This window comes from Chiloscyllium plagiosum, unplaced genomic scaffold (assembly GCF_037043375.1).
Source record: "Chiloscyllium plagiosum isolate Xiang-an unplaced genomic scaffold, Cpla_swu_hap1 HiC_scaffold_1, whole genome shotgun sequence".
Classification (NCBI taxonomy): Eukaryota; Metazoa; Chordata; class Chondrichthyes; order Orectolobiformes; family Hemiscylliidae; genus Chiloscyllium; species Chiloscyllium plagiosum.
Genome location: NW_028270139.1, coordinates 181,927,211 through 181,946,312, shown reverse-complemented (window position 1 = coordinate 181,946,312; position 19,102 = coordinate 181,927,211).

Below are 19,102 nucleotides of genomic sequence, written 5' to 3'. Positions count from 1 at the left end.
GGTAATCGGCTTATGATAGGATGGGAAAAGGGAGGCGTGATTCCGCAACTTGCAAACTGAATAAGAATGCTTACATGTTTTGTTTTCGCGCGCTTTTGCTAGCCTGATTGCTTGAGCAAAACGCCTGTTCTTGCAAGGCCGTAAAGAATTAAATGTTCTTGTTTCCAAGGCTTTGTCTCAGGCTGAATTGTGAGTGAGTTTTGTTTCTCACAGTTGCCGAAGGGCCTGTTGTTGCGCTGCTCTGTTCGACGTTCTAAAAATCTCAGCTGTTACCAATGTGAAAAATCCCTGCCTCCCCACAAGGCAAATGATTGGAGCAGGTTCGAATTCTGACCGAAAAATCTCACTGTCAGGAAATCTCGGCTCGCTCACCTTTACGAACAGTACCTCTTACAGACTAATCCATCTTGTCTTGGAAAGTGTGAACTCCCATCCCCCAACCCACCTCGTGCAAATGAATAGCACGACGGGGCGGGGATGTGAAGATCAATTTACAGCAAATCAGCCTTTATTGGTTCGGCTCCAAACATTCCAATTCGGTCTGCTTCCTTAGAATTGCAAATCAAGATTCAAGAGTGCTAATTGCAGCGCTAACAGCAAGCTAATGGTTTGATAGTGGCTGTGCAATCAAAAAGCAAGGTCTAAAATGCAAAATAAAGCAAAACACCCAGTAAGCAAAACCTCAGCATCTGTGGGGAAAAAGCAGAATTAACGCTTTTTCGAGTCCAGTGACCCTTCTCCCGAAGGGTGCAGCGAGTTCTGTTTTCGTCTAGACATTACAACCTGCAGCACCACGCGTGGAGTCAGTGATCAACTGCACCTTCACTCTATTGGTAGCCACTGAGCACGTACATCGATGCTTGCATCAGGACGAGACGAAACCTGAACCAAACGGACGGAGGCTCCGAAGCTCTCTGCCACCCTCTCACCTTCAATGCGCACTTGGATCCATCCGGCTGCTCCGCATCAGGAAGCATCAATGGGGCGGCCTCAATCAACAGATGGGAATCAGAACGCTTCCCCACACAGTCACACAGTACAGAAGAGGCCCTTTGGCCCTCCGAGTCCGCACTGACAAAGCTACTCTAAGTCTGCTCTAGTCCCACTTTCCAGCACTTGGTCCGTAGCCAGGAAAGGTTATGACATTTCCAGTGCTCATCCAAGTAGTTTTTCAAGGTTTTGAGGTTCCCCGCCTCGCTACCCTCCCAAGCAGTGCATTCCAGACCGCCGCCACCCTCTGGGAAACAACTGCTTTCTGTCATGACCGCAAGACCACGGAAGGTCTGACGGCCCATAAGACGTAGGAGCAGAATCGGGCCATTCGGCCCACGCTCCGCCATTCGGTCGTGGCTCACAGGTTTCTCAACCCCGATTCTCCTGCCCTCTCCCCACAACCCTTGATCCCCTTATAGTCAAGAACCTCTCTATCTCTGTCTTAAATGCAACCTCATCTCAGCCTGAAGGGACGACCCTTCACCCTGAGGCTGTACTTCCAGGTCCTCGTCTCGCCTACTAGTGGGATCATCGGGTTCAATTCCCGCCTCAGGCGGGACGGTGGCACGGTGGTTAGCACTGCTGCCTCACAGCGCCAGAGACCCGGGTTCAATTCCCGCCTCAGGCGACTGACTGTGTGGAGTTTGCACGTTCTCCCCGTGTCTGCGTGGGTTTCCTCCGGGTGCTCCGGTTTCCTCCCACAGTCCAAAGATGTGCAGGTCAGGTGAATTGGCCATACTAAATTGCCCGTAGTGTTAGGTAAGGGGCAAATGTAGGGGTATGGGTGGGTTGCGCTTCGGCGTGGACTTGTTGGGTCGAAGAGCCTGTTTCCACACTGTAATGGAATGTAATCTAATCTAATCTTCTTCACATCCACTCTGACCAGGCCTCCCAGTAGCCTGTAAGGTTCAGTCAGATCCCGCCTTACCTTTTGAAACACCATCGGGTATAGACCCAGAGACCTCGTGCGACAAACCCTTCAGCCCCAGGGGGAACACGCTTGTAAACCTTCTCTAGACTCCCTCCAACACCAGCGCATCCCTTCCTTTGGTACAGGGCACAAAACTGCTCCCGATATTCCACCTGTGGTCAGACCAGAGCCTGATGCAGCCTCAGCAGCACGCCTCTGCTCCTTTTTTCTCGCCCGCTTGAAATGAATGCCGACACTGCATTTGCCTTCCGAACCATCGGATGAACCTGCATGTTAATCATGAAACAACCTGGAACTAAGACTCCCAAGACCCTCTGCGCTTCAGATTTGCAAAGCCTTTCCCTCGTTCAGAAAATCGTCTACCCGATTGTTCTTGCTACCAAAGTGCAAAACCGCACACTTGGTCACTTCTTTCCCCACTCGCCCTTCATCTCCACGCCCTTCTGCAGCCTGCCCGTTTCCTCAAAACTACCTGTCCCTCTCGCTATCTTTGTGCCATCTGCAAACTCAGCAAAAATGCCCTCCGTGGCCCTCATTATCGTCGACACCCCAATAAGGTCCCTGTCACAGCCCCGTCTACAAGGTATTTGCAGAAATTCACCAAAGTTATACACGTGGCCGGAGACTTTGGCACGTCGGGTCGATAACACAGGGCCCAGCGAGCCTGTGCCGATTCCTACTCCTTGTTTGGACGTGCTACTTGTTGCCCAGACGTGGTTTCAGTCCCGCCGTTCCGCCTCCCGTTCACGTGTCTAACAAGGTGAGCCTTAAACGTTCCCAATGTACCTGCTTCCAGCGCTTCGACTGGCAACGCGTTCCAGGCACCCACCATCCTCTGTGTGAAAACCTTTCCCCGCACTTTTCCCTTCTCACTTTCCCCATCTCACCGTGAACTACGGGAAGGATGTTGAAGCTTTGGAAATAGCTCGGAGGAGATTTACTCGGATGTTGCATAGTATGGAGGGAAGGTCTTACGAGGAAAAGCTGAGGGACTTGAGGCTGCTTTCATTAGCGAGAAGAAGTTTGAGAGGCAACTTAATTGAGATATATTAGATAATCAAAGGGTTAGACAGGGTGGACAGTGATAGCCTTTTTCCTTGGACGGTGATGGCTGGCCTGAGGGGACTTAGCTTTATATTGAGGGGTGATAGATATAGGACAGATGTCAGAGGTAGTTTCTTCACTCAGAGAATAGTAGGCGCATGGAACGCACTGCCTGCAACAGTAGTAGACTCGCCAACTTTAAGGGCATTTAAACGGCCATTAGATAATCATATGGGCGAAAATAGAATAGTGTAGTTTAGATGGGCTTCAGATTGGTTCTGGAAATGTGTTGCTGGAAAAGCGCAGCAGGTCAGGCAGCATCCAGGGAACAGGAGAATCGACGTTTCGGGCATAAGCCCTTCTTCAGGAATGGGGAAAGTTTGTCGAGCAGGCTAAGATAAAAGGTAGAGAAGAGGGACTTGGGAGAGGGGCGTCGGAGAGGGAGAGGGGCACCTATCACATTTCCGACACCCCTCTCCCAAGTCCCTCCTCCCTACCTTTTATCTTAGCCTGCTGGACAAACTTTCCCCATTCCTGAAGAAGGGCTTATGCCCGAAACGTCGATTCTACTGTTCCCTGGATGCTGCCTGACCTGCTGCGCTTTTCCAGCAACACATTTCCAGCTCTGATCTCCAGCATCTGCAGACCTCAGTTTCTCCTTCAGATTGGTTCGACAGGTTGGCGCAACATCAAGGGCTGAAGGGCCTCAACTGCGCTGTAATCTTCTATGTTCGATGTCGAAAAGCACAGCAGGTCAGGCAGCATCCAAGGAGCAGGGGAATCGACGCTCCGAGCATGAGCTCTTCATCAGGAATCAGTAACTACACAAGTCACCTTCAAAAGTGAAATCTACAACTGAGGCACCAGCAGCCAGCCACCCGAAAAGTATCAAAATGGTGAAACATGAGCCGAAGAAGCCAACAAGCAAGACATTTGGTTTCAGCTATACAGCTGGGACATGATCCGTTACTTAATATTCGAACATCAATCAAGGTGATATCCGTGGAGAGACAGCAAGGTAACATTCCTCACGCAACACTTTTGCCTGAAACATTGATCCTCCTGCTCCTCTGATGCTGACTGACCTGCTGTGCCTTTCCAGCACCACACTCTCAAAGCTAACGTTTGAGTCGAGGTGACTCTTCATCAGAATATTTTTTGATTCCAGCATCTGCAGCAATTTGCTCCTATGTTTTGGTTTAAACATACAACCATTAACAAATCAAAATTAATTTGACTTACATTAATAAAGCTCCAAACTGCAGACTCTCTGTGACTTAGTTGGCAAAACAGTCACCTGGTCAAGTATCACTCCAGAGAACTGTGCACATATTCCAGCTGACAACTTTGTTGTGTGAAAATTAACTTTATGCATTTTGAGCATCATAACAGGATATTTCAAAGCGATTTAATTGATGGAAAGGCTTTGCACAATGCAGTGGTGAATAGGAAAGTAACAAATGAATCTTTGTTGACAAACTCAGCAGATACTGAACTACTAAAAATGAAAAACAACACCTTCAGTTCCATTTTCTCACAAGGGTAACTGACCAAATTATCTACGAAAGGTCAAAATTCTAAACACAGATAGAGCATCATCAGGAAATCCTGAATGAGATTTGGGAATATAATGAACAAACTTGGTTGGAACTCTTTCAAGTGCATTACTAACCAGTCTCCACTGGGGGAGTCTGCCCTCACCTGCACCATTCGCACCCTCCCTCCACCAAACCAGCAGAGTGTGTTGGCCAGTTCAAGTGAAACCAGACAGATCACCAATTATCTTTTCCACTGTCTGTCAATTGCAATGAACATCCTTCCAGGAGCAGATCTGGATCCTGAAGTTGATTAGAGTGCTAACAGTAAGCTATTCGAATGAATGGTTCCATGTTCATTGGATTACTTACAGTTTGGAAACAGGCCCTTCAATCCCAACAAGTCCACACTGACCCACCGAAGCAGACCCATTCCTCTACATTTACGCCTGCACCTAACACTACAGGCAATTTAGCATGGCCAATTCACCTAACCTGCACATTTTTGGACTGTGGGAGGAAACCGGAGCACCCAGAGGAAACCCATGCAGACACAGGGAGAATGTGCAAACTCCACACAGTTAGTCACCTGAGACGGGAATTGAACCTGTGTCTTCCGCACTGTGAGGAAGCAGTGCTAACCACTGTGCTACCGTGCCGCCCAGTAGCATCACCAGAAATGCTAGGTCAATATAATCAACAAATTCAAATTACAGAAACTCCAATGCAAAGCTGTGTAGCTCCTAAACTCTGTCAAAAAGGTCTTGATTTGATTCATAAAGTATCACCCTTACCTGAGTGTGTGTCATTATCTTTGTTGGTAAACCCTTGTAGCTGTTAATCCTTTGTTAATTTCAATACGATATCCAAGTTTCCTGCACAGGTTTGAGGTTGCTTCTGGCATTATGGTTTGCTCACTTGTGAGAGCACTGAGGTGGACCAATTCTTTATGTGATCGCATCCTGACTCCACCCCCGATCTCTAGCTCACTAGACAGTCCATTGTTACCAACAGAAATAACAAAACACTGTTAGAACTTCTGCCTGAGGCCCAGGCATTTGGAAAGAAGTTTCAAACAAATTATCACTTCTCATTCACTTCAAATGCAACAGGAGTAACTTTTCTTAAACTTCTTAACCACTCAAAAAGGTGAAAACACTACAAACCATAGTGCAAGGGCTAAGCCCTGCCACAAAAACCATCATCGTCCTTGCTCAAAAAACAAAAAGAGTAACACACAGGCTGCAACCATCCAGTAAAATACAGTGGCAAAAAACACAAGTTCCCCAATGTGAACTAAAATATAACAGTATTCACTGTCTGTGTGACCAGGCAGCTTAGGAATCAGTTATCAAATACAACAGTAACACACTGGCTGTGACCAGCCAACCCACAGTCAGTTCCCTGAACTCAGGAGCTTCTAAATCACCTGATGATACTTCTTTTTTAACCAGAAGTCCCCAGAATACTGGCAAATAGCAATAATGCTAATGTCCCATTTATTTATTTATTTATTATTTTATTAAAACATTACAAAACAGTTCACAAAAAGGAAAACTTAACATTTACAGCTGTATACAACAGCAATTGTACAAGGGAGTGGAGCAGCAAAGCCAGGCCCCAAACCCTACCGTTCAACCAGTTTACAGGGAGATGAGGACAAACCTCAAATCCCAGTTCCACATATGAAAAGACAGTGACAATGACATTTGTACATGAGACAATACTGTTACGTACAAAAGTGCAGACAATACAGACCCAGCAAGCCCCTGTCCCTCCCACCTTCCGGCCACTCTAAGGCAGCCCGCGCCTACACATCTTCCGTCCATCCCATGCCCCTTCCAGTTCTCGGTCCGCCCTGACACACCTTTTGACCACCTCTAGGACAGCCCACCCGGGGTGACAGCGGTCAGGATGGCTACCCACCTTCCAGCTTCACTAACCACCCGCAGCACCTTTCGACCACCTCTAGGACAGCCCGTCCCCTTCTCTGGGACGACAGCATGCAGGATAGCCCACAAGCCTTCCGGATCTCAGCCTGCCCCTACGTACCATTGGGCTCTTACCCATCCCGGTGCGCTATCCGGCCAGTGGGCTATCCTGGCACACCGTCCGGCCACCCCCAGGACAGCCCATCCCCTTCCCTGGGATGACAGCATGCAGGGTAGCCCACAAGCCTTCCGGATCGCAGCCTGCCCCTACACGCCTTCTGGCTCGCGGCTGCTCTGACACACCTTTCAACCACCTCTAGGACAGCCCGTCCCGATTACCCCTTCTCGGGACGACAGCGCTCAGAACAGCCGACCCACCATCTGGCTCTCAGGGCGACTGGCATCAGGGTGGCCTACCCATCTTCTGGCTTTCAGGATAGTCTACCAATCTTCTGGCTCACAGGATGGCCTACCCACCCTCCGACTCTTGGTGTGACAGCTTTCAGGATGACCCATGAGCCTCCCAGCTCACAGTAAGGCCTGCCAAACCCAGAGACACACAAAACAGTGCAAGTGAATTACCAAAAAAACAGTCCTTTCTGGTACACGGTCCAAATAGAGTCTTCAAAATGCAGAGTCCACTCCAGTTTGAGGTGCATGGTCCAAAATGGAGTCCATTCCAAACTGCAGAGTCCACTCCTGAAGGCAGCAAAAATACACACCCCACAGCACACAGGTTTTCAGTCTCCTTGGAGTCCTGGCCCAGCCTTGGAAAACCAGGCCCACTCACAGGAACACAGTACATAGTACAGGTGCAGTTAACTCACAGGGGTTTGATCCACTCCTGAAGGCAAGGTCTTCACCCAAACCTCCAGGATACAGCAAGTGCTCACCTCCCAGCACACACACAGGTGTTCAATCTTCAGAGGCCAGGTCCCAGGGCTAGGCCTCTCCACAGGAACAGCTCCTCTGGTAAAATGTATGTCTTCCACACGGGCTCAGTCCAAACACCAAAAACAGTAAAGACACATACAAAAACAAAGGAAACTAGAGTCCAAGGGCTAAGCCCTACCACAAAATTAACATTGTCCTTTTCTCAAAAAGTAAAAAGAGAAAAAGAGTAACACACAGGCTGCAACCATCCAGTAAAATACAGGGGCAAAAAAAATCAAGTTCCCCAATGAGAACTAAAATATAACAGTATTCACTGTCTGTGTGACCAGCCAGCTTAGGAATCAGTTATCAAATACAACAGTAACACACTGGCTGTGACCAGCCAACCCGCAGTCAGGTCCCTATTTCCATAGAAGGTAAACGAGGACTGCAGCCAGTAATTGAGGGACTGATTTAGAGATGGACTGTTGGAGCCATGTATGTCTCTTTATAATACCCCAATTCTACCAGTGCGGAAATCCGATGGAACTTATCGATTGGTGCAGGATTTGAGAACATTGAATCGAATAGTACAGATCAGGCACCCAGTGGTGCCAAACCCCTACACATTATTAAGTAAGATCCCTCATGACCACAAATGGTTTAGTGTGATAGATTTAAAAGATGCCTTTTGGGCTTGTCCCTTGGCGGAGGAAAGTAGGTATTTGTTTGCCTTTGAATGGAAGATCCCAAGACAGGATGGAAACAGCAATACCAGTGGACTGTGCTCCCCCAGGGGTTTACAGAATCCCCGAATTTATTTGGACAGATGTTAGAACAAATATTGGAGAAATTTAGCAGCCCCAAGGGGACTACCCTGTTGCAGTATGTAGACGACCTCTTAGTATCAGGAATAAGAAGAGAAAGAGTAGTAGAAGCCACTAACAAATTATTGAATTTCCTGGGCCAGCAAGGACTGTGAGTATCTAAAAACAAAGGAAACTAGAGTCCAAGGGCTAAGCCCTACCACAAAATTAATATTGTCCTTTTCTCAAAAAGTAAAAAGAGAAAAAGAGTAACACACAGGCTGCAACCATCCAGTAAAATACAGGGGCAAAAAAAACAAGTTCCCCAATGAGAACTAAAATATAACAGTATTCACTGTCTGTGTGACCAGCCAGCTTAGGAATCAGTTATCAAATACAACAGTAACACACTGGCTGTGACCAGCCAACCCGCAGTCAGTTCCCTGAACTCAGGAGTTTCTAAATCGCCTGATGATACTTCTTTTTTAATCAGAATCCCCCAGAATACTGGCAAATAGCAATAATGCTAATGTCCCATTTATACCTGTCAGCCAGGGTTCCCTGATAGATCCAGGTCAACAGCCCCAATCAAGGATCTCATTGTCAATGAGATCCACCTCGCCCTGGTTCTCATCATGACAGTCTTGTAGTCTCCCTCTTGGAAGATGACCACAATATTCTAGTGTTTCAAATTCAGATTGAAAGAGTGAAAAGAAAGTTGCATACGTGAGTTTCAGTTTTAGGCAAAGTAATTCTACAGGCCTGAGGAAGGAGGTGGCCTGAGTGAACTGGGCAAAAATCTATGTTCTATAAAAGAATAGGAGAGTTAAAGAACAATGGCAAATGCTTCGAGAAATATTTGATGCATCTCAATCAAAGTATATTCCTGAAAGGAAGAGGAATTGTAAAAAGGTGAAAAATCATCCATGACTCAACAAAGAAGTCAAGGTTAACATGAAGGCAAAAACCAGGGCATTTCACATTGTAAAAGTTAGTAACACTTTGGAGGTTCAGGAGAACTTTAAACATTAGCAACGGGTTACTAAAAACAAAATCAAAGAGCTAAGGTGAACTTCAAAAGGAATATAGCAGGAAATATACGCACAGATATGATAAACTTCTATAAATATATAATGAGGAAGAGAATAGTGAAAGTAAATGTCCTTTATCGGTCGAAAATGGTGAGATAATAATTGAAAACGCAGAAGGACTAAACCAATATTTTGTATCTGTATCACAGTGGAAAATAATGATTTATTTCCAAATACTGCAGTTACTGCAGAGGAACTCGATGAAATAATATAACTAGTGAGACGGTATTAAGTGGTTAGCACTGCTGCCTCACAGCGCCGGAGACCCGGGTTCAATTCCCGCCTCAGGCGACTAACTGTGTGGAGTTTGCACGTTCTCCCCGTGTCTGCGTGGATTTCCTCCGGGTGCTCCGGTTTCCTCCCACAGTCCAAAGATGTGCAGGTCAGGTGAATTGGCCATGCTAAATTGCCCGTAGTGTTAGGTAAGGGGTAATGTATGGGTGGGTTTCGCTTCGGCGGGTCGGTGTGGACTTGTTGGGCCGAAGGGCCTGTTTCCACACTGTAATGTAATCTAATCTGTAATCTAATCTAAACTGATGAGATTAAAGGCAGACAAGTCTCTGAGGCCTGATGGCCTGCAGCCTAGGGTATTAAAATTGGTGGCAGCAGTGCTTGTGGACATGTTAGTCAAGATTTTCCAACATTTCCTGGATTCTGGAAAGGTATCAGGTGATTGCAAACATCCTGATGTGACATCTTATTCTGTAAAGCAAAAAGTGGGAATATACAGACCACTTAGTTTGACCTCTGTAGTAGGGATGTTGCAGGGGTCAAATCGTAAAGGAGGAAATAACTGAATACCAGTATCAGGTGTTCATGAAGGGCAAGTCATGATTGACAAACTTGCTGGAATTCTTGGAGAATGTAACCAGCAAGGTAGATGATGGAGATCTGGTGGATGTGGTATATCTCAAGTTCCAGAAGGCATTTGACGAGGTGCCGCATAAAAGACTGATCCAGAAGGTTAGATCCCAGGGTGTTAAGTGTAGAACATTGCCTCGGATAAAGGGTTGTCTAACCAATAGAAAGCAGAGGGTCAGGATAAATGGGTCCTGCTCTGGATGGTGAACTGGAACTAGTGGGTTCTGTTCTCAGACCTCAACTATTTACCATGTATATAAATAATCTGCAAGCAGGGACAGACTAATACAACAAAGTTCACAGACAATACCAAAATAGATGGGCAGGCAGGCAGTGACGAGGAGATAAAGAGTTTGCTGATGGATATTGATTAGCTCGGAGAATGGGCCACAATCTGGCAGATGACGTTTAATGTGAAGAGGTAAGAGATTGTTTATTTTGACCGGAAAAACGGAAAGGGCAAATTATTATTTGAAGTTTGAAGAGAACTGGATTGGATGATATGGCTGCCAACCAAAATATCGGACCAAGTGGGTGGGTACATGCCCTTCTCAAATCTTGATCTTTTGACCTGAAGAGCCATATTTTAAATGATGAGGCACTGGCACATTGCTCAAACAATGTTAATGGATTTATTACGGATAGATTCAGATCAGGGAGCACATGTTGCAGGGAAACTGATCAAGGAAGTTTGCAAACGGCTGAGCATGAAGCAAACGTTCCACATTCTGTATCATCCACAGAGTTCAGGCATGGATGAATGAATGAACCAGTCCTTAAGGAGGTTTTAGCTAAAGCCATTCAGGACACTAAACTAACTGGTATCATGTACAGTGAGGAAGGTCATCAGAAAGTGCAGCACGACCTTGATCAGCTGGGGAAGTAAGCCAAGATAAATGGCAAATGGAGTTTAATATAGATAAGTGTGAGGTTTGCATTTTAAAAAGTCAAATCAAGATAGAAATTTCATGGTGAATGGTAGGGCCTTAAGGAGGGTAGTGGAACAGAGGGACCTTGGAGTTCAGGTGCACAGTTCTCTGAAAGTGGAGTCACCGGTGGACAAAGCAGCGAAGAAGACTTTTGTTAGACTGGCCTTCATCAGTCAGGGCACTGAGAGTAGAAGTTGGGAAGTTATGTTGCAGTTATAAAGGAACATGGTGAGGCTGCACTTGGAGTACTGCATTCAGTTTTGATCACCTTATTATAGGAAGGATGTCATTAAACTGGAAAGAAACCAGAAGCAATTTACAAGGGTGTTGCCTGGACCCAATGGTCTGAATTATAGGCAGAGGTTGGACAAGCTAGGACTTTTTCTTTAGAGCGGAGGAGATTGAGGGGGTCCTTATACAGGTGCATAAGATCACAGGAGTCATGGATAGGGTGAATGTACTCAGTCATTTTCCCAGGGTTGGGGAATCATGGACCAGACGGCATTTGTTAAGGTTAGAGGGGAAAATATAAAAGGGAACCTGAGAGGCAACCTTTTCATACTGAGGGTAGTAAGCATGTGGAATGAGCTGCCAGTGGAACTTGTTGAGGTGGGTACATTAACAACATTTAAAAGGCATTTGAACAAATACATGGATAGGAAAGGTTTAGAAGGATATGGGCCAAGTACAGGAAAATGCTGTTAGTGTGGACGGACATTCTGGTTGGCATTGGCCAGTTTGGGCCAGTTTGGGTCAAACGGCCTTTCTTCCTGCTGGAGGACTCTGTGACTCTACGACATGGAAAGGATGGGCAGATCTAATTCTCAGTATCCTGATGGGACTCGGAGCAACAAGAAGCGGAATGACTACATTAACTCCATATGAGTTAATGACAAGAAGGGCTATGAGATTGCCAGGGAACATTGTAACAGGGTAGGACCAGTGAGACAGAGAGTGAAACCATTTAGAAGACAATTCTGCAAACAGTTGAATGGGCCAAGACAGCAGGTCAAAGACCAGCAGAAAATCCGCGACCTCGAACAAGATGCTATGACCAACCAAATAAAGGTACTGAGAGCTGATGTGAAGGTAACGGTTAAAGTAGCACCTGACAAGCCTGGAATTACGTCTAAAAGGCTCAAACAGTTTGTGATTATTATGACCAAGGACACGGGCCTGTATGGATATGAAAGTTAGAAGGCAGGTGAAGACCTCATCACAGCTGAAGCTCAACACAATTGATTCTGAGCTACAGAACTAATGCCAACAGAACAGTGACAACTGGGGCAGCTCTTTATTCAATTTGTGGAAGGCTGGCCACCACTTTAACCCTTGAGGGACGATTGTTCCTGGCTGTGGAAGCAGTGATTGGTAGCTCAATGTGAGAGGAACTCTGGTGTTACCTCAACCAAAGCAGAATGGAATGCTGAACATGACCGTAGGAGAACAGATTTTGAAGAGGCGTTTGAATTTATTTGTGAATAGGAAAGGTGTGTTTACATGGGATGGGTAATGGCTTTTGCCAGACCCTAAATTCCCCTCCATTCAATGTGAGAGAGGACATTTGAAACCTTTTCAATCACTTGTACTTGTCCGTCAATAGGGGAACAGTGATGATGGATGGATAGGGGAAACCCACCCCGACGAAATAAATGTCACTACAACGTCACCTCCTTCCACAATAAAGACCACAGACGATCCCCTACCTGACAGTTATCATTCCAACTGCACCGCCAAACAACTTGCCACGTCCATGTCTGAGTATGAGTCTTAGACTGACGAACGGTCTGGTCTTAATCAATGATAATAAAATACTATAATGTACAACGTGAGTTAGTGCCTGTAGTCGTATACATTTCCAGTATCAGCCTGCCCAAGTGGTTCATCCCACACCAGACACCGATACATGACCTTTATTACTCAAATGATGACTGTAGCAGCTCAGTTCGATAGTGGGGTGCAGCACTCAGTGGTCACACCCTGAGCTTTTCAAGGAAAATTAGATCTTAAGGTTAATTAGCAAAACCTCGCGGCTCTTAAACCCGATTCCCCGTTAATGAAAGCCAAAACACCATATGCTTTCTTAACAACCCAATCCACTCGGGTGGCAACTTTGAGGGATATATGCACCTGAACACCAAGATCCCTCTGTTCCTCCACATTGCCAAGAATCCTGTCTTTAATCCTATATTCAGCTCTGAAGTTCGACCTTCCAAAATGCATCATTTTGGGGGGGATTCAAGATGACGGCGACCCAGTAGGTCTGAGTCTGCTGAGCTCTGCCCAGGACCCAGGCAAAGTGGGGTACCTACCCTCCCCTCACTTTTTAAACTACTAAAAATAGCTTTTTCCCTGTAGCTACAGTCATTCTGCATCAAACTTTAGCAGTTTGGTACATTTTAAAATGACCAAAGATAAAGGACCACGAAATTCGCAACAGGCAGGGACCTGGCAACGCTGCGCTTCAGTCATGGAGGGTCTGTGTGTAACTTCGGATCGCCGGAAAAAGCAAAAGAATTTTTGGATGCTCTCAAATAGACTGATGGACTTGAACAACATGGACAGTGATTTTATTTTACCCCCTTTTTTCCCTCCCCCCTTATCCCTTTCTCTTTTCTATCCTTCCTTGGGGGTGGGGTTCTTTCTTTTAACTCTTAAGTATAACTCACTTGGTTTATCCGGCTATTGGGGGATGTTTCTCAGTTTTTGTTTTCTTTAATATTTGCTGGGATTGTAATTTTATATATTTTATTTTATAGTCCTGTTTTGTAAAGAGTGCCTCGGTAATAATATTGAGGGGACGGGTTGGGGTTGCCCACTTCTAATTTTTGTATTATAAGACATTAGCATTTGTTTATCTTACATTACGATATCTGGGCCGAGGGCATGGCTCTAGCTGGGAGGTGTTATGGTGGGATTATTGGAAGGTAGGAGTGCCCCCTGTGGACAAGGGGGAAAGTCTCCTCTTGATTATGTCTTACTTTTTTTTAGGAGTAGTTCTTAGTTGTTTTTAGTTGTTTTAAAGGTTGTATTTTTAAGTTTATGTGAATTGTTTATGGTCTCGACTCAATGCTTTTTGATTGGGGTTCTACCTCCTGGGGGTTCTCGGACTTTCTTGAACGATCATGGCTAGTCATTCCTTTAAACGGTGCACCTGGAATGTCAAAGGGGAGCCGCTGGCCAATTAAAAGGAAAAAGATATTATCAAGTCTTAAAAAAGAGAACGTTGATGTAGCCCTTTTACAGGAGACACATCTACTTGATCAGGAGTATTCGAAGCTGCAGCAGGAGGATTTGGTCAGGTGTTCTTTTCATCTTTTAGCTCAAAAAAGTAGCAGAGTGGCCATTCTTATCCGGAAACATTTTCCCTTCCAAATGCTAAGCCAAATAAAAGATGAGTCTGAATGGTATATATTACTTAAAGCCCTAACATATGGATTTTGAATGTATATCGCCCCCGGCACATCTTTTTATATTTGTAACAGATGCGGTCTCCAAGTTGATGGCTCTCAGGGTGCCTCACATAATTACAGGGGGAGACTGTAATTGTATTATCGACCCCGAGGTGGACAGAATATGGGTGGCACGGTGGCACAGTGGTTAGCACTGCTGCCTCGCAGCGCCAAAGACCCGGGTTCAATTCCCGACTCAGGCGACTGACTGTGTGGAGTTTGCACGTTCTCCCCGTGTCTGCGTGGGTTTCCTCTGGGTGCTCCGGTTTCCTCCCACAGTCCAAAGATGTGCAGGTTAGGTGAATTGGCCATACTAAATTGCCCGTAGTGTTAGGTAAGGGGTAAATGTAGGGGTATGGGTGGGTTTCGCTTCGGCGGGTCGGTGTGGACTTGTTGGGCCGAAGGGCCTGTTTCCACACTGTAATCTAATCTAATCTAATCTAATATGTAGGAACTCTGCGGGTATATCTCTGAGATCGAGGCAGTTGGCTGATCTGAATAGGGAGTTGGGACTGGTAGATGTGTGGAGGTGTTTTCACCCTGAGGGTAGGGATTTTACTTTCAATTCTAACCCACACAAGTGTCATACCAGAATCGATATGTTTTTTGTCCCCTCGACCTTTCTGAATTCAATATTATCTTGTAAAATAGGAAATATAACTATTTCCGAACACGCAGCAGTGTCTATGGAGATCAAGACTCGTGGTGATAAGATGGGTTCCTGACCCTTTCCTATTGAAGGATAGTAAATTCATAGAATATTTCTCGCAGGAATTTAAAATTTTCTGGAGTATCAATTCAGGTCCGGCCAGTAACCCATCGGTGATGTGGGAGACTGCTAAAGCATATGCGCATGGCTTGGTCATCTCATATTCTGCGACCCGGAAAAAACAAAAGGGAGAACAACAGTGACTGCTTGAGGCTCGCCTGAAGGCAGCTGAGTCAGCGTATGCTGCTAGGCAATCCACAACTACATTACAGTGGATTACAGCCCTCAGGACTACTTTGCAAAGATCGCAAAGATAAGTGGGAAAACTGAGGACTGGGAAGCTTTTAAAGAGCAACAGAGGATTACTAAGAAGGAAATACGCAGAGGAAAAATGAGGTACGAAGGTAAACTGGCCAATAATATAAAGGAGGATAGCAAAAGTTTTTTTAGGTATGTGCAAGGCAAAAAAATGGTTAGGGCTAAAATTGGGCCCTAAAATACAGAAACAGGGGAATATATTACGGGGAACAAACAGAAGAATTAAATGGGTACTTCAGATCTGTGTTCACTGGGGAAGACACAAGCAATCTCCCTGAGGTAACAGTGGCTGAAGGACCTGAACTTAAGGGAATTTATATTTGCCAGGTTTTGGTGTTGGAGAGACTGTTAGGTCTGAAGGTTGATAAGTCTCCGGGGCCTGATGGTCTACATCCCAGGGTACTGAAGGAGGTGGCTCGGGAAATCGTGGATGCGTTGGTGATTATTTTCCAGAGTTCGATAGATTCGGGGTCGGTTCCTGAGGATTGGAGGGTGGCTAATGTTGTACCACTTTTTAAGAAGGGTGGGAGAGAGAAAGCAGGGTTGAAACTTGATTGCTGGAACAGCACAGCAGGTCAGGCAGCATCCAGGGAACAGGAGATTCGACGTTTCGGGCACAGGCCCTCCTTGAAGAAGGAGGCCATCTGTGTTGTACGTATTTTGAACTGGTCCTCCTGGGAGCAGTACGTATTTTGAACTCCCCCTCCCACTCCACCGAGGATATGCAGGTCATTGGACTCATCCACCGCCAAACCACAACAACCCGATGGTCGGAGGAGGAGCGTCTTATCTTCCGACTGGGAACCCTCCAACCGCAGGGGATGAACTTGGACTTCACCAGTTTCTTCATCCCCCCTCCCCCCACCTTGTCTCAGCCGAATCCCTCCAGCCCGGCACCGCCTTCCTGACCTGCAGTCTTCTTCTTGACCTCTCCGCCTCCATCCTACTCCGACCTATCACCCTCACCTTGACCTCTTTCCACCTATCACATTTCCAACGCCCCTCCTCCAAGTCCCTCCTCCCTACCTTTTATCTTCTCCTGCTGAACACTCTCTGCTCATTCCTGAAGAAGGGCCTGTGCCCGAAACGTCGAATCTCCTGTTCCCTGGATGCTGCCTGACCTGCTGTGCTGTTCCAGCAATAAAGTTTCAACTTTGATCTCCAGCATCTGCAGACCTCACTTTCTCCTCGAGAGAAAGCAGGAAATTATAGACCAGTTAGTCTGACCTCAGTGGTGGGAAAGATGCTGGAGTCTATTATAAAGGATGAAATCACAGCACATCTGGATAGTAGTAACAGGATAGGTCAGAGTCAGCATGGATTTATGAAGGGGAAATCATACTTGACTAATCTTCTTGAATTTTTTGAGGATGTAAATCTGAAGATGGACGAGGGAGATCCAGTAGAGGTAGTGTACTTGGACTTTCAGAAAGCTTTTGATAAAGTCCCACATTGGAGGTTAGTGAGCAAAATTAGGGCGCACGGTATAGGGGGCAAAGTACTAGATTGGATTGAAAATTGGTTGGCTGATAGGAAACAAAGGGTAGTGATAAACGGCTCCATTTCGGAATGGCAGGGAGTGACCAGTGGGGTACCGCAGGGATCCGTGCTGGGACCGCAGCTTTTTACAATATATGTTAATGATATAGAAGATGGTATCAGCAATAACATTAGCAAATTTGCTGATGATACAAAGCTGGGTGGCAGGGTGAAATGTGATGAAGATGTTAGGAGATTACAAGGTGACCCGGACAAGTTGGGTGAGTGGGCAGATGCATGGCAGATGCAGTTTAATGTGGATAAATATATGGTTATCCACTTTGGTGGCAAGAACAGGAAGGCAGATTACTACCTCAATGGAATCAATTTAGGTAAAGGGGCAGTACAGAGAGATCTGGGTGTTCTTGTACACCAGTCAATGAAGGCAAGCATGCAGGTACAGCAGGTAGTGAAGAAGGCTAATAGCATGCTGGCCTTCATAACAAGAGGAATTGAGTATAGAAGCAAAGAGGTGCTTCTGCAGCTGTACAGGGCCCTGGTGAGACCACACCTGGAATACTGTGTGCAGTTCTGGTCTCCAAATTTGAGAAAAGACATTCTGGCTTTTGAGGGAGTGCAGCGTAGGTTCACGAGGTCAATTCTTGGAATGTCGGGATTACCTTACACTGAAAGACTGAAGTGACTGGGCTTGTATACTCTTGAGTTTAGAAAACTGAGAGGGGATCTGATTGAGACATATAAGATTATGAAAGGATTGGACACTCTGGCAGCAGGAAACATGTTTCCGCTGATGGGTGAGTGTCGAACTAGAGGACACAGCTTAAAAATACGGGGTAGACCATTTCGGACAGAGATGAAGAGAAACTTCTTCACCCAGAGAGTGGTGGCTGTGTGGAATGCTCTGCCCCAGAGGGCAGTGGAGGCCCAGTCTCTGGATTCATTTAAGAAAGAGTTGGATAGAGCTCTCAAAGATAGTGGAATCAAGGGTTATGGAGATAAGACAGGAAGAGGATACTGATTAGGAATGATCAGCCATGATCATATTGAATGGCGGTGCAGGCTCGAAGGGCAGAATGGCCTACTCCTGCACCTATTGTCTATTATTGAATACCGCACTGAGTCAAACAGCAAAGAGGGAGATTCTATTTGTGAAGCAGAGATTATTTAAGCACGGCAATACCTTGCTAGAAAGAAAAAGGCTCCCCAATCCTTTACGTTTATTACAGAGAGTGCTGGTACCCTGACTTGTGATCCTAAAAAGATCAATGCAGCCTTTAGAAAGTTCTGCTTCGAGTTGTATAAGTCGGAGAGCTCTGAAGATAGAGCGGGGAAGATGGAGTCTTTTTTTAAAAATCTGGCCCTTTCGGGCTTAACCTTGGGAGTAGGTGTCGCTTTTGAACGCTGCCCCTACAACCCTGGAAGTCCAGGAGGTGGTGAGGCAGCTCCAGAGCGGTAAAGCACCCGGGCCAAATGAATTTCAGGCTGAGTTTTATAAAGAATTTATAGACGAATCGGCTGGACCACTTACAGATATGTTTAATTATTCATATAGTCAGGGTAGCCTCCCGCCCTCCCTGAGAGAAGCAAATATCTCTCTCATTCTTAAGAAAGGAAAAGCCCCAGATGACTGTACTTTGTACAGACCTATATCCTTATTGAATGTGGACTTTAAAATTCTCTCAAAAATGTTGGCATTAAGATTGGAGAGGGTTTTACCATTTATTATAAAAGAGGCTCAGACGGAGTTTATCAAGGGTTGCAGATCTACTAATAATATTAGAAGAGTGTTAAACATGGTATAAGTCTGCCACAGGGAACGATACTGGGATTAGTCATCTCCCTAGATGCAGAGAAGGCATTTGATCAGGTAGAATGGCCATATCTATTTTATACTATGGAACGGTTTGGCATTGGAGAGGTCTTTGCCAAGTGGGTCGCAGTATTATATAACGACCCTAGAGCAGCGGTGATTACCAACGGCATAAGATCGGATAGCTTTAGTGTTGGCAGAGATTGTCATCAAGAGTGCCCTACCTCACCACTACTATTTACACTAGTGATTGAACCGCTGGCGGAAGCTATCCGAACCAACCCTAATATAACGGCCCCGGAGGGAGGATCGGGTTTAG